Below are 17428 nucleotides of genomic sequence, written 5' to 3'. Positions count from 1 at the left end.
GTTTGAATAGCCATTTAAATGGCCTTTTCTGTTGCCATTATTTTTCCTCTCTTCTCCCTCTCTATTAGCAAACCGTGATTTGTCTGCATCATGTCATTGCCGTTCTTAAAAGTATTGATATCTGCTGTCCTTCAACTCCCAAAGAATCAATGCCACAATCCTTTGCATGGCATTCACACGCTTACTTCTTTAGAAGTATTTCTAGTTGTCCACTTCCATATTTCTAGTTGTAAAATAGGAGTCTCCTAACTGTCCAGGAAATTTTGTTCTTTCAGGCCTTTGCTAGGGTTATTTTCCATCCAGCAATTTCTGTATCTTTCTTTCCTGGCTGGGAGAATCCTGCATATTTTTAAAGTCCAGGTAAAAACTCACTCTCTAAGGAAGGTAGTTACTCTCCTCAAGCAGGATTTTGTTTGAGTTTTCCTCATTGACCAAGGTGAAATGATAGTTTAGATGTTAAAACAAAAAGTTGGCTTAAAGCTCAACATTCAGAAAACTAAGATCATGGCATCTGGTCACAATCACTTCATGGGAAATAGATGGGGAAACAGTGGAAACAGTGTCAGACTTTATTTTGGGGGGCTCTAGAATCACTGCAGATGGTGATTGCAGCCATGAAATTAAAAGATGCTTACTCCTTGGAAGGAAAGTTATGACCAACCTAGATAGCATATTCAAAAGCAGAGACATTACTTTGCCAACAAATGTCCGTCTAGTCAAGGCTATGGTTTTTCCTGTGGTCATGTATGGATGTGAGAGTTGGACTGTGAAGAAGGCTGTGTGCCGAAAAATTGATGCTTTTGAACTGTGGTGTTGGAGAAGACTCTTGAGAGTCCCTTGGACTGCAAGGAGATCCAACCAGTCCATTCTGAAGGAGATTAGTCCTGGGTGTTCTTTGGAAGGACTGATGCTAAAGCTGAAACTCCAGTACTTTGGCCACCTCATGCGAAGAGTTGACTCATTGGAAAAGACTCTGATGCTGGGAGGGATTGGGGGCAGGAGGAGAAGGGGATGACAGAGAATGAGATGGCTGGATGGCATCACCGACTCGATGGACATAAGTCTGAGTGAACTCCGGAAGTTTGTGATGGACAGGGAGGCCTGGCGTGCTGCGATTCATGGGGTGGCAAAGAGTTGGACATGACTGAGTGACTGAACTGATCTGAAGTCTAGTATTTGCAACATAAAGAACACACGCCATGCTTATATAAAATTTCTCAATTCACAAGCTTAAATTATTTTATAAAGAATGAATTCTTTTTACCTTCAGAGTAGGAAAATAAAATGGAGTTAAATGTGATGATGTGATTAAAAAAATACCCACTTAAATTCCACTGGATGTTTAACACACCAATAACCCCTAGGAATACATTATACTCATCCAAATGTTTCCAAGAGTCTGAAACAAATTATGATCACTGAAGCAATTCCTTATTTTTGGAAATGTTCAAAAATATCTGCAAGATTCATTTAATTAACAGTTTTGCTTTGTGTGTGTTTAAAGGTTCTCGGACACAGCTAAAAACATTCAGGTAAAGGACACACTGGGAAAATGAGACAGTCACCATCCTGCGCTCTGCTTTTAAAACTGGCTGTTCCTGTGGCCTGGTATTGCTTGCTAACATGGTCAAAGATGAAGAATCCTGAGACTCTCTTGAGTGGCCAGGTAGAAAATCCAGCCACCACCCCGAGTTCATCTCTGTCTTGATGATTCCTATGTTATAGCCAGAGCCAAACCTTCAAATAAGAGCCCTGCTTCCTGCGCACTGGCGGGTTCTGGTTAGCTGGCAGACAGGTCTCTGGCAAAATTCAGACCTCTCATGTTCTAGGAAAGAAAAATGTTTTTTATGGCTGACCCATAGGCCCTGATTCAGGAATAGTCTGAGTCATGATGGATGTATTTTTTAAAAATTTATGCCAGCGCTGGAGCTATCTATTTCAAAACTGTTAAAAAAAAAAGAGAGAGAGAGAGAGGGGGCACAAAAGTAGAAAAGCAGCTTTAATGACATCTGCCACCCTGGACACACCAGACAGCGCGTACCTGTTGTTTTCCTTGTTAAAAGGAAAAGCCCATTAGACAAGACCATGACACAGGAAAAAAAAAACCATGATGTGATTTAACAAGCTTATTGGTAGTTTTCATTATAGATGACATGTTTTTCAACAGAGCTATGAAAATGTCAGAAGATACACAGGGCTCTAGGTAGAATTAGTTCCATTAAATTTAATGGCTATGTTTTACAGTTCAGGATATAAGCATCTTAATCATTGCAATAAATATTTGTAATAATATACAGTTTAACTCATTTCCCTTCCCAGTTTCATTTATCACCCTCATATTAAATTCTTAGGGGCCTTATGTCTATTAATATCCAGAAGAATTTATATGCATTACATATTTCAAATACTATTATTTATCAATGTTATTCTAAGAATTTAATTAAAAATGTAAAATATCTTAAAACAGTCCAGAAAAGTGGGTATATATAAATTTTTAAAAATACATATATTGCCTAGGGAAGAAAAAAAACTAAATAAATAAAGTTGTGATGGGACCAAACTGCTTTTGGGAAGACTTGACAGAAAGGGACTCAAATCAGTATAACATAAATAAATGAAGTTAAATTTAACTCTAGTGGTCAATGTTTGATAGAAAAAACAAGCTGACATTCAGATACATAAAGAGACAGCATGTAGGAACTGAGTTTCTATTTTTATAGTGATAATTACTCTGGTTTTATACCAAAGTCATGATAAATTTGGGTTCTGCAATTGCTCTGTAATGTAGAAATTTTGCAATGAGAGTCAAAGAACAATCCATTTACAGCTTAATCCTGAGGAAAAATTTCTTGGGTTAAATACCACAACCAGGGGGTCTAGTGGTGAAATTGGGGAGGTCCCCTAGAAATTATGTATCTGTTCATTCCTTTAAAATTAACAAGCTTTCTTCTGTCGTCAGTATTTCTAGTTCCTCTTGTATTTAAAAGCATGGATGTTAGGAGGGCCACTTCAACACTTCTGCGGATCAGAGATTATATTTCTTACTCAATTACCTGAATAATTTTTAAAATTAAATTCTAAATCCTATACAAAATCAAGAAAACTTTTCTCTAACTAGCAACATTAAACATCTTTTAAGGGTCATATACTCTATAGTGGATTATACTCTGCATTAATTATCTATTGCTGAATAACAAATAATCTCCCCAAATTGTGCATTAAAATAACAAGTTTTTATTATCTCTGTGGGCGAGGCATCTATTCATGGCTTAGCTGTGTGCTTTTGCCACAAACACTGTACACAAAATGGAAGTCATTGGTATGATTTCTTCAGTCTTGACTTGCAGAGGGTGTAATTTCAAGTTCACCTATGTGGTTGTTGGCAAGATTCAGTCCTTTGTTGACTTTTGGACTGAGGTATCATCTTCCTACTGGCTGTTGGCTGGTGATCTCCTTTACTTTATAGCCATGTGAGTTCCTCTAAAGGGTAGCTCACAACCTACCAGCAGCTTCTATCAGAAAGAGTAAACAGGCAAGTAAGAGAAGGCATCAAGGCAGAAACCACAGTCTCTTTGGAATCTAACCTTGAAAGTATCATTCCATTGTTTTTGCAATATTCATTAACTAGAAGCAAGTTAGCAGGTCCAGCCCACAGTCAAGAGGAGAAATGTTACATAAAGGCATGAATATGAGGAGGTGGGATCACTGGGGCCATCTTAGATGTCACTTGCCATATGCCCATTTATCAATAAGAATACAGAACTTTAGTAACATTTTCAAGCAAAACAGTGAATGTAGAAGCCAGAATTAAAACTGAGGTCTGATTGATTTCCTAGAGTGTTTCCATTGCAACACATTTTACCCTTGTGATAATGAAAGAATAATTTCAAGTGACCTAGGAAAGCACTGGGCAATCAAAGCATCAATGTTAATAAGAATTTTTTTAAATGAGCTACACTGTAGCAAAGAGTTAAGCCTAGGAAAAATGTATTATTTTTGCTTATAGAAGATAAAGCAACCTAATGTATCAGATGACATGGTTCGATATAAATTAACTGAGCTGTAATTTCCAGGCAAATTATATTAAGAAAATAAAATAAAAGTTCAATACTATTTAAAGAAGCATAGCAATTAAATATCTAGTAGTAAATATAATGAAACATGCAAGACCTACATTTAGGAAACTACCAAACCATTACCGGGAGAAATTCAAGAGGACCAAACTAAATGGAGTGATATACCATGCTCATGGTTTGGAAGGCTCCACAACGTAAAGAAGCTACTAAAATTCTTCCCAAATTGCTTTATAGAGTAAATGCATTCCACATCTAAATGCCAATGCTTTGTGAGCATGTGTTCAGTTCAGTTCAGTTTAGTTGCTCAGTCGTGTCCGACTCTTTGAAACCCATGAATCACAGCACACCAGGCCTCCCTGTCCATCACCAACTCCTGGAGTTCACTCAGACTCACGTCCATCGAGTCAGTGATGCCATCCAGCCATCTCATCCTCTGTCGTCCCCTTCTCCTCTTGCCCCAAGTCCCTCCCAGCATCAGAGTCCTTTCCAATGAGTCAACTCTTCACATGAGGTGGCCAAAGTACTGGAGTTTCAGCTTTAGCATCAGTCCTTCCAAAGAAATCCCAGGGCTGATCTCCTTCAGAATGGACTGGTTGGATCTCCTTGCAGTCCAAGGGACTCTCAAGCGTCTTTTCCAACACCACAGTTCAAAGGCATCAATTCTTTGGCACTCAGCTTTCTTCACAGTCCAACTCACATCCATACATGACCACAGGAAAAACCATAGCCTTGACTAGACAGACCTTTGTTGGCAAAGTAATGTCTCTGCTTTTTAATATGCTATCTAGGTTGGTCATAACTTTCCTTCCAAGGAGTAAGCGTCTTTTAATTTCATGGCTGCAGTCACCATCTGTAGTGATTTTAGAGCCTGGAAAAATAAAGTCTGACAGTGTTTCCACTGTTTCCCCATCTATTTCCCATGAAGTGATGGGACCAGATGCCATGATCTTAGTTTTCTGAATGTTGAGTTTTGAGCCAGCTTTTTCACTCTCCTCTTTCACCTTCATCAAGAGGCTTTTGAGTTCCTCTTCACTTTCTGCCATAAGGGTGGTGTCATCTGCATATCTGAGGTTATTTGTGCAAATTAATCACCTATTGTAAAATGTATATGGAAATACAATCGGTCAAGAATGACCACAATAATCTGGAGGAAGGAGAATAAAGTGGAGGATTTACCCTTGATATAAAGGGTATATAAAACAACATAAAACGACATGTGATATTGGTCCAAGGTTAGTACACTATTCAATCAAAGATACAAGCCCCCAAACAGACCCACACATATATAATCACTTGGTTTTTAATAATTTTGGCACTTCAGAGCAATGGATAAAAGAGTGTCTTTTATCTGGTAAATAAAAAGATAAAAGAGTGTCTTTCCTGGAAAATGGTACTTGAATAACCATATGAAGCAAAGTGAATCGAACCATACACAATTATCAATATGTAAACATAAATTTGGGCTTCCCAGGTGGCTCAATGGGTAAAGAATCTGCCTACAATGCAGGAGACAGGGCTTCAATCCCTGGGTAGGGAAGAATCCCTGGAGAAGGGCATGGCAACTCATTCCAGTGTTCTTGCCTGAAAAATCCCATGGACAGAGGAGCCTGGTGGGTTACATTCCATAGGGTCTCAAAGAGGTGGACACGACTGAAGCATCTGAGCATACAGGCACACAAATATAAATTTAGAGAGTAAAACACTACTGTTTTAAAGGAAATCATTGGAACATTTTATCACAAATTTAGAATAGGCAAAGATTATGAAGGATACATTGCTGAATTGGGCTACAATGAAATTTAAAACTTCTATTAATCAAAAAACACCACCAGAAAATAAAAAGACAAACCACACAGTAGAGAAGATACTAACATTGTTTATAACTGTCATGAGACTGGTACCCAGAATATAAAATGAATTCCTTACAAATAAATGTGAATGCAAAAGATAGCTCAATTTTTAAAATGTGCTAAATAATTAAGCATACGCTTCAGAATATGATACTCTGTGCGTGCATCCTAAGTCACCTCAGTCATGTCTGACTCTGCAACCCCATGGACTGTAGCCCTCCAGGCTCCTCTGTCCATGGGATTCTCCAGGCAAGCATACTGAAGCGGGTTGCCATGACCTCCTTCAGGGGATCTTTCTGACTCAGGAATTGAACCCACATCTCTTATGTCTCCTGCATTGGCAGGTGAGTTCTTTATTACTAGTGCCACATGGGAAGCCATGATACCCTAATAGGGAATAAATAGATGAAAAGAAGAGTTAACTTCAATGGTAATAAGAAAAAGCAAATTAAACTATAGTGAGATATAACTGTACACCTCTAAAATGATTAATATTAAACAAAATTAAACTGATAATCCCAAGGATTGGCTAGTAGGATTGTACTTTAGTGGAATCAGTTCTGAAAAGCCTTTGGCATTATTTACTAATGTCAGGATCTAGTGAACATATAGTACACTATGACCTAGAAATCAAGGAGAGATAAGAAAGCCTCCTTCAGTGATCAATGTAAAGAAATAGAAGAAAACAACAGACTAGGAAAGACTAGAGATCTCTTCAAGAAATTAGAGATACCAAGGGAACATTTCATGCAAAGATGGGCTCGATAAAGGACAGAAAGGGTATGGACCTAACAGAAGTAGATGATATTAAGAAGAGGTGGCAAGAATACACAGAAGAACTATACAAAAAAAGATCTTCATGACCCAGATAATCATGATGGTGTGATCACTCACCTAGAACCAGACTTTCTGGAATGTGAAGTCAAGTGGGCCTTAGAAAGCATCACTACAAATAAAGCTAATAGAGGTGATGGAATTCCAGTTGAGCTATTACAAATCCTGAAAGATGATGCTGTGAAAGTGTTGCACTCAATATGCCAGCAAATTTGGAAAACTCAGCAGTGGCCATAAGACTGGAAAAGGTTAGTTTTCATTCCAATTCTAAATAAAGGCAATGCCAAAGAATGCTCAAACTACTGCACAATTGCACTCATCTCACACGCTAGTAAAGTAATGCTCAAAATTCTCCAAGCCAGGCTTCAGCAATATGTGAACCGTGAACTTCCTGATGTTCAAGCTGGTTTTAGAAAAGGCAGAGGAACCAGAGGTCAAATTTCCAACATCCTCTGGATCATGGAAAAAGCAAGAGAGTTCCAGAAAAGCATCTATTTCTGCTTTATTGACTATGCCAAAGCCTTTGACTGTGTGGATCACAATAAACTGTGGAAAATTATGAAAGAGATGGGAATACCAGACCACCTGACCTGCCTCTTGAGAAACCTATATGCAGGTCAGGAAGCAACAGTTAGAACTGGACATGGAATAACCGACTGGTTCCAAATAGGAAAAGGAGTACGTCAAGGCTGTATATTGTCACCCTGCTTATTTAACTTATATGCAGAGTACATCATGAGAAACGCTGGACTGGAAGAAACACAAGCTGGAATCAAGATTGCCAGGAGAAATATCAATAACCTCAGATATGCAGATGACACCACCCTTATGGAAGAAAGTGAAGAGGAATTCAAAAGCCTCTTGATGAAAGTGAAAGAGGAGAGTGAAAAAGTTGGCTTAAAGCTCAACATTCAGAAAACGAAGATCATGGCATCCAGTCCAATCACTTCATGGGAAATAGATGGGGAAACAGTGGAAACAGTGTCAGACTTTATTTTTATGGGCTCCAAAATCACTACAGATGGTGACTGCAGCCATGAAATTAAAAGACGCTTACTCCTTGGAAGGAAAGTTATGACCAACCTGGATAGCATATTCAAAAGCAGAGACATTACTTTGCCAACAAAAGTTCATCTAGTCAAGGCTATGGTTTTTCCTGTGGTCATGTATGGATGTGAGAGTTGGACTATGAAGAAGGCTGAGCGCTGAAGAATTGATGCTTTTGAACTGTGGTGTTGGAGAAGACTCTTGAGAGTCCCTTGGACTGCAAGGAGGTCCAACCAGTCCATTCTGAAGGAGATCAGCCCTGGGATTTCTTTGGAAGGAATGATGCTAAAGCTGAAACTCCAGTACTTTGGCCACCTCATGTGAAGAGCTGACTCATTGGAAAAGACTCTGATGCTGGGAGGCATTGGGGGCAAGAGGAGAAGGGGACAACAGAGGATGAGATGGCTGGATGGCATCACTGACTTAATGGATGTTAGTCTGAGTGAACTCTGGGAGTTGGTGATGGACAGGGAGGCCTGGCACGCTGTGATTCATGGGGTCACAAAGAGTCAGATACGACTGAGCTACTGACCTGATCTGATCTGATACAATCTTCACACCATAGCAGGATACAAATTTTATTCACGTTTCCACACATTTTAAATGAGGAGACACTGGAACATACCCAGGGACATAAGAGCAGGCTAACACCTGCTCTTGGATCTTGATCATTGACCTCTAGCTATGTCCACATGGGCAAAGCAGTTCTCATTCCTGAACCTTATTTTTTTCAGATATAAAATGAAGGTGTTGGGTTCACTTAAACAATTTAAAATTATCATCTTACTTTATAAAATTAGGTTATAGCCATGTGATAAACAGTCTTTATGACCAAAAGGCCAAAATTTATATTGGAGGTCCAGGGCTTGCTAGACCACTGTAAAAAAAAATGGACAGAACAATCAAATATTGGATGCAGATTTAAGAAACAGAGAGTGAATCCCACTTCTGTTGTTATTAGCTTTGAAGAGACCAGAAAGTTACTCAGTTAGTTCAGTTCAGTCACTCAGTCTTGTCAGACCCTTTGAGACACCATGGACTGCAGCAGCCAGGCCTCCCTGTCCACCAACAACTCCCAGAGCTTGCTCAAAGTCATGTCCATTGAGACAATGATGCCATATAACCATCTCATCCTCTGTTGTCTCCTGTTCCTCCAGCCTTCAATCTTGCTTTACAGAATTTTGTTGTTTTCTGTCAAACCTCAACATAAATCGACCATACTTATACATATATCCCCTCCCTTTGCACCTCCCTCCCATCTCCTTCCCATCCCACCCCTCTAGGTTGATACAGAGCCCCTGTTTGAGTTTCCTGAGTCATACAGCAAATTCCCCATGGCTATCTATGTTACATCTGGTAATGTAAGTTTCCATGTTACTCTTTCTGTACATCTCACCCTCTCCTCCCCTCCCTCTATGTCCATAAGTCTATTCTCTATGTCCGTTTCTCCACTGCTGCCCTGTAAATAAATTCTTCAGTACCATTTTTCTAGATTCCATATATAGTTCAGTCGCTCAGTCGTGTCTGACTCTTTGTGACCCCATGAATAGCAGCATGCCAGGCCTCCCTGTCCATCACCACCTCCCGGAGTTCACTCAAACTCACATCTATCGAGTTGGTGATGCCATCCAGCCATCTCATCCTCTGTTGTCCCCTTTTCCTCCTGCCCCCAATCCCTCCCAGCATCAGAGTCTTTTCCAATGAGTCAACTCTTCGTATGATGTGGCCAAAGTACTGGAGTTTCAGCTTTAGTATCATTCCTTCCAAAGAACACCCAGGGCTGATCTCCTTTAGAATGGACTGGTTGGAGATATCTATCTATCTATCTATCTATCTATCTATCTATCTATCTTTCTCTTTCTGACTTACTTCACTCTGTATAATAGGTTCCAGGTTCATCCACCTGAGTAGAACAGACTCAAATGTGTTCCTTTTTATGGCTGAGTAATAGTCCATTGTGTATATGTACCACAACCTCTTTATCTATTCATCTGTCAATGGACATCTAGGTTGCTTCCATGTTCTAGCTATTGTAAATAGTGCTGCAATGAATATAGGATACATATGTCTTTTTCAATTTTGGTTTCCTCAGGGTATATGCCTAGGAGTGGGATTGCTGGGTCATGTGGTGCTTTTATTCCTAGTTTTTTAAGGAATCTCCATACTGTCTTCCAGGGTGGCTGTATCAATTTACATTCCCACCTTTATTCCAAGTCTTCTCCAGCATTTATTGTCTGTAGACTTTTTGATGATAGACATTTGGAGTGGTGTGAGGTGATATTTCATTGTAGTTTTCATTTGCATTTCTCTAATAATGAGCAATACTGAGCATCTTTTCATGCTTGTTAGCCATCTGTATGTCTTCTTTAGAGAAATGTCTATTTATGTCTTTTTTCCACTTTTTGATTGGGTTGTTTGTTCTTCTGGTATTGAGTTGTATGAGCTGCTTGTATATTTTGGAAATTAATCCTTTGTCAGTTGTTTCATTGGCTATTATTTTCTGCCATTCTGAGGGTTGTCTTTTCATGTTGCTTATAGTTTCCTTTGCTGTGCAAAAGCTTTTAAGTTTAATCAGCTCCCACTTGTTTACTTTTGTTTTTATTTGTGTTACTCTAGGAGGTGGGTCATAGAGGATCTTGTTTTGATTTATGTCATCAAGTGTTCTGCCTATGTTTTCCTCTAAGAGTTTTATAGTTTCTGGTCTTACATTTAGGTCGTTAATCCATTTTGAGTTTACCTTTTTGTATGGTGTTAGCAAGTGTCCTAATTTCATTGTGTTACATCTAGCTGTTCAGTTTTCCCAGCACCATTTATTGAAGAGGCTATCTTTGCCCCATTGTATATTCTTGCCTCCTTTGTGAAAAATGAGGCACCATAGGTGCATGGGTTTATTTCTGGACTGTCTTGTTCCACTGGTCTATATTTCTGTTTTTGTGCCAGTACCATACTGTCTTGATGACTGTAGGTTTGTAGTACAATTATGAAGTCAGGAAAGTTGATTCCTCCAGCTGCATTCTTCTTTCTCAGGATTGTTTTGGCTATTCTTGGTCTTTTGTGTTTCATAGGAATTGTGAAATTTTTTGTTCTAGTTCTGTGAAAATTGCCATTGGTAATTTGATAAGGATAGCATTGAATCTGTAGATTGTATTTTGTAGTATAGTCATTTTCACAATACGGATTCTTCCTACCCAGGAACATGGAATATCTCTCAATCTGTTTATACCATCTTTGATTTCTTTTATTAGTGTCTCATAATTTTCTGTGTACAGTTCCTTTGTCTCCTTAGGTAAGTTTATTCCTAGATATTTAATTAATTTTTTTTGTAATGGTGAATGGGATTGATTCCTTAATTTCTCTTTCTGATTTTTCACTATTAGTAATATAGAAATGCAAGTGATTTCTGTGTATTGATTTTGTATCAAGCAACTTTGCTAAATTCACTGATTAGCTCTAGTAATTTTCTGATACTATCTTTGGGTTTTCTATGTACAGTATCATGTCATCTTCAAACAGTGAGAGCTTTACTTCTTCTTTTCCAATCTGGATTCCTTTTATTTCTTTTTCTTCTGTGATTGCTGTAGCTAGGACTTTCAGAACTATGTGAATAATAGTGGTGAAAGTGGACACCCTTGTCTTGTTCCTGATCTTGGGGGGAATGCTTTCAGATTTTCACCATTGAGAATAATGTTTTCTGTAGGCTTATCATATATGGCCTTTACTATGTTGAGGTAGGTTCCTTTATACCCATTTTTTTTGAGTTTTGATCATAAATGGCTGCTGAATTTTGTCAAAGGCTTTTCTTGCATCTATTGAAATGACTATATGGTTTTTATCTTTCAATTTGCTAATATGGTTTATCAAATTGATTGATTTGTATATATTGAAGAATCCTTGCATCCCTGGAATAAACCCAACTTGATCACGGTGTATGAGCTTTTTGATGTATTGCTGAATTCTGTTTGCTAAAATTTTGTTGAGGACTTTGCATCTATGTTCATCAGTGATATTGGCTTGTAGTTTTGTGTGTGTGTGTGTGTGTTGTCTTTGTCTGGTTTTGGTATCAGCGTGATGGTGGCCTCATAGAATGAATTTTGAAGTGTTCCTTCCGCTGCAATTTTTTGGAAGAGTTTTAAAATGATAGGCATTAGCTCTTCTCTAAATGTTTGATAGAATTCTCCTGTGAAGCCATCTGGTCCTGGGCTTTTGTTTTTTGGGAGATTTTTGAGCTCAGCTTCAATTTCAGTCCCTGCAATTGTGTTGTTTATAATTTCTATTTCTTCCTGGTTCAGTATTGGAAGATTGAACTTTTCTAAGAATCTTTCCATTTCTTCCAGATTATCCATTTTATTGCCATATAGTTGTTCATAATAGTCTCTTGTAATCCTTTGTATTTCTGCATTTTCTGTTGTAGCCTCTCTTTTTTTATTTCTAATTTTGTTGATTTGATTCTTCTCTCATTTTTTCTTAATGAGTCTGGCTAAAGGTTTGCCAATTTCTGTATCTTCTCAAAGAACCAGGTTTTAGTTTTATTAATCTTTACTATTTTTTCTTTCATTTCTTTTTAATTTATTTCTGCTTGGATGTTTATGATTTCTTTCCTTCCACTAAATTTTTTTTTGTTCTTCTTTTTCCAGTTGCTTTAGGTGTAAAGTTAGGTTGTCTATTCAATGTTTTTCTTGTTTCTTGAGGTAGGGTTGTATTGCTATAAACTTCCCTCTTAGAACTGCTTTTGCTGCATTTCATAGGTTTTGAGTTGTCATGTTTTCATTGTAATTTTTTCTAGAATTTTTTTTGATTTCCCTTTTGATTTCTTCAGTAACCTGTTGGTTATTTAGAAATGTATTGTTTAATTTCCATGTGTTTGTGCATTTTATATTTTTTTTCTTGTAATTGATATCTAGTCTCATAGTGCTGTGGTTGGAGAAGATGCTTGTATGATTTTGATTTTCTTAAATTTACTGAGGTTTGATTTGTGATCCAAGATATGGTCTATCCTGGAGAATGTTCCATGTCCACTTTGAAGAAGGTGTATTCTTCTGCATTTGGATGGAATGTCCGAAAGGTATCAGTGAGATCCATCTCATCTAATGTATCACTTAAAACTTGTGTTTCCTTAATAATTTTCCCTTTGATGATCTGTCCATTGGTGTTATGGGGGTGTTAAAGTCTCCTGATATTGTTGTGTTACTGTCAGTTTCTCCTTTTATGCCTGTTGGGGTTGTCTTATGTATAGATGTGCTCCTATGTTGGGTGCATAGATATTTACAATTGCAATGTCTTCCTCTTGGATTGATTCCTTGACCATTACATAGTGTCTTTCCTTATCTCTTGCAGTATTCTTTATTTTAAGGTCTACTTTGTCTCATATGAAGATTGTCATTCCAGCTTTCTTTTGCTTCCTATTTGCATGGAATATATTTTTCCATCCTCTCACTTTCAGTTTATATGTGTCTTTAGGTCTGAAGTGGGTTTCTTTTAGACAGAATATATATGAGTCTTATTTTAGTATCAATTTAGCCAGTCTGTGTCTTTTGGTTGGAGCATTTAATCCGTTTACATTTAAAGTACTTATTGATATATCCTCTGCTTTTGTAAAATCCGGCTTGAACATCTGGAAGGTCATGGTGCAAATGCTGTTGAAACCTGGCTTGGAGAATTTTGAGCATTACTTTGCTAGTGAGTGTTAAGTCGCTCAGTCATGTCCGAGTTTTTGCAACTCTATGGACCGCAGCATGCCAAGCCTCCCTGTCCATCAGCAACTCCTAGAGCTTACTCAAATACATTTCCATTGAGTCAGTGATGCCATCCAACCATCTCATCCTCTGTCATCCCCTTCTCTTCCTGCCCTCAATCTTTCCCAGCATCAGGGTCTTTTCAAATGAGTCAGCTCTTTGCATCAGGTGGCCAAAATATTGGAGTTTCAGCTTCAACATCAGTCCTTCCAATGAATATTCAGGACTGATTTCTTTTAGGATGGACTGGTTGGATCTCCTTGCAGTCCAAGGGACCAAGAGTCTTCTCCAACACCGCAGTTTAAAAGCATCCATTCTTCAGTGCTCAGCTTTCTTTATAGTCCAACTCTCACATCCATACATGACCACTGGAAAAACCACAGCCTTGACTAGATGGACCTTTGTTGACAAAATAATGTCTCTGCTTTTTAATATGCTATCTAGGTTGGTCATAACTTTTCTTCCAAGGAGTAAGCGTCTTTTAATTTCATGGCTGCAATCACCATCTGCAGTCATTTTGGAGCCCAAAAAAATAAAGTCAGCCACTGATTCCACTTTTTCCCCATCTATTTGCCTGAAGTGATGGGATCAGTTGCCATGATCTTAGTTTTCTGGATGCTAAGCTGTAAGCCAATTTTTTCACTCTCCTTTTTCACTTTCATCAAGAGGCTCTTTAGTTCCTCTTCACTTTCTACCATTAAGCGTGGTGTCATCTGCATATCTGAGGTTATTGATATTTCTCCTGGCAATCTTGATTCCAGCTTGTGCTTCATCCAGCCCAGTGTTTGTCATGATGTACTCTGCAAATAAGTTAAATAAGCAAGGTGACAATATACAGCCTTGATGTACTCCTTTCCTGATATGGAAACAGTCGGTTATTCCATGTCCAGTTCTAAGTGTTGCTTCCTGACCTGCATACAGATTTCTCAAGAGGCAGGTCAGGTGGTTTGGTATTCCCATCTCTTGAAGAATTTCCCATTGTGATCCACAGAGTCAAAGGCTTTGGCATAGTCAATAAAGCAGAAATAGATGTTTTTCTGGAATTCTCTTGCTTTTTTGATGATCCAACGGATGTTGGCAATTTGATCTCTGGTTCCTCTGTTTTTTCTAAGACCAGCTTGAACATCTGAAAACTCACAGTTCATGTATTACTGAAGCCTGACTTGGAGAATTTGAGCATTACTTTACTACCATGTGAGATGAGTACAATTGTGCAGTAGTTTAAACATTCTTTGGTATTGCCTTTCTTTGGGATTGGAATGAAAACTGACCTTTTCCAGTCCTGTGGCCACTGCTGAGTTTTCCAAATTTGCTGGCATTTTGAGTGCGGCACTTTCATAGCATCATCTTTTAGAATTTAAAATAGCTCAACTGGAATTCTATCACCTCCACTAGCTTTGTTCATAGTGATGCTTCCTAAGGCCCACTTGACTTCACATTCCAGGATGTCTGGCTCTAGGTCAGTGATCACACCATTGTGATTATCTCGGTTGTGAAGATCTTTTTTTTGTACAGTTCTTCTGTGTATTCTTGTCACCACTTCTTAATATTTTCTGCTTCTGTTAAGTCCATACCATTTCTGTCCTTTATTGTGCCCATCTTTGCATGAAATATTCCCTTGGTAGCTCTAATTTTCTTGAAGAGATCTCTAGTCTCTCCTATTCTATTATTTCCTTCTATTTCTTTGCACTGATCACTGAGGAAGGCTTTCTTATCTCTCCTTGCTATTCTTTGGAACTCTGCATTCAAATGGGTACATCTTTCCTTTTCTCCTTTGCTTTTTACTTCTCTTCTTTTCACAACTATTTGTAAGACCTCCTCAGCCAGCCATTTCTTCAGGGATTCTTGCCCACAGTAGTAGGGACAATGGTAATCTGAGTTACATTCCCCCATTCCAGTCCATTTTGTTCACTGATGCCTACAATGTTGATGTTCACTCTACCCATCTCTTGTTTGAGTACTTCCAATTTACCTTGATTCATGGACCTGACATTTCAGGTTCCTGTGCGATATTGTTCTTTACAGTATTGGACTTTATTTCCATCACCAGTCACATCCACAACAGGGCATTGCTTTCACTTTGGCTCTGTCTCTTCATTCTTTCTGGCGTTATTTCTCCAGTCTTCTCCAGTAGCATATTGGGCACCTATTGACCTGGGGAATTCATCTCTCATTGTCATATCTTTTGTCTTTTCATACTCTTCATTATCCTAAAGTCACTACCCTATAAAATTTTTAATTTTGTTTTCTTTAAAATTTTCCACCTCTAGGAGCAAGTAGTCTCTCTCAAAGTGTTAGCTGAATCTCAGTACAACATACTTATAGGGAGAAAACTTACTTATTCTTTTCTAATTTTTCCCAAAGGGTGTTTAAGATAATTTGTGTTAACTTCTGCTGCTTTTCTCCTCTCTCTTAATTTTATTTAACTTCAGGTATAAGAATCAGAATCTGCCCTCTTTTGATGTGAATTGCTAGATCTCTACATTTCTATCTTTGGTGAATATTTCTGGTACCTTACTGTCCTCATGTAATAACATATTCAGTGATATGCAGCATTTGAAGTTCTCTATTTTTTCCCCATAGCAGCTCACGAGTGCTATTTCATGTTACTTGTATATAACTTGTGACATATTCAGTGCACATCTAAAAAAATTCTTTAAAAACCCTCAAACTGAAAGCATATTAAATAAATAAATCAAACTTAGGCTCAGATGGTAGAGCCTGCCTGCAATGAAGGAGACCCACTTCTCTCCCTCTGTTGGGAAGATCCCCTGGAGGAGGAAATGGCAACCCACTCCAGTGTTCTTGCCTGGGAAACCCCACAGACAAAAAGGAGCCTGGTGGGCTATAGTCCATGGGGTTGCAAAGAGCTGGAAACGGCTGAAGCTACTTAACACTTTCACACAGCAGCTGTGCTGGAGCCCAGGAGTGCAGCAAGGGGAAGTGTTGAAATTGCTAGTTTGGGGTATTGGTTGCCCTGCCTGTGGACAACCAGACTTTGTCTCTTATTTACATTCTGGTGAGGTAATCTGATTGGTGTTGCTCCGCCCACAGCCTGCGTGTAATTGAGCCAGAGTCCAGCGCTGGAAAAGCAGTTGTGGCTGGGGTGGTGGAGTTAAATTACAGAAGTGTGGCCACCTGAATTGCCCACAGACAGTGAATGGGATAGTATCCAGTGAAAGGGGCCATGAGTGGGAGCATACTCTCTGAGGAAATTGCTTAGCATGGTTTAATGTGCCCAGTATCATCCAGTGGAGTCTGAAGACAAAAGATGTTTATGATTTGCCCAAAGCTGAAAAAATAAGAATGCTAAACATTAGTAACTGTAAAGGATCTGTGAACTCCCAATTGCAAGTTTAAACTCAAAGACTGCATATGTTTTTGGAGTGCAAATTATATATACTGTAATCATTCTATGCTATGCAATTGATGTGCCAGTACTGATTATATTTTCCTCATTTAGTTCCATTTATCATGTAAAAAATTAAACATACATGAATACATTTCTAAGTTAAAATTTACCCGAGTGTTAAAAAATCTGTTTTTTTCCCACTGGAGTTAAAATTTTGGAAACATATAATATACTTAGAATATAGAAAGACACAACTAAAACTCAAGTGAATTAAATATGTTTTAATTATTTCTTAAACTAAAGTCCAAGTTACGATTATGTTCTAAGTGGAATATATTACTTACTTTCATAACCTCACTGAGTTTCATAGATATGGTCTTCCGGCATTTGTTTGATTTTGAAACCCAGGAAAAGAAAATGAAGGAGACTGTTTTTCCTAGGATGGCTGCAGAATAAATTATGCATGGTAGCACCAAAATGTTGGCTTCCTTTATATGAATTTAGAACTGACCTAAATAACTCAAAAAGCCTAAAAAA

The sequence above is a fragment of the Bubalus bubalis genome, chromosome 7 (assembly GCF_019923935.1).
Source record: "Bubalus bubalis isolate 160015118507 breed Murrah chromosome 7, NDDB_SH_1, whole genome shotgun sequence".
Taxonomy (NCBI): Eukaryota; Metazoa; Chordata; class Mammalia; order Artiodactyla; family Bovidae; genus Bubalus; species Bubalus bubalis.
This window is presented reverse-complemented; position numbering follows the sequence as displayed.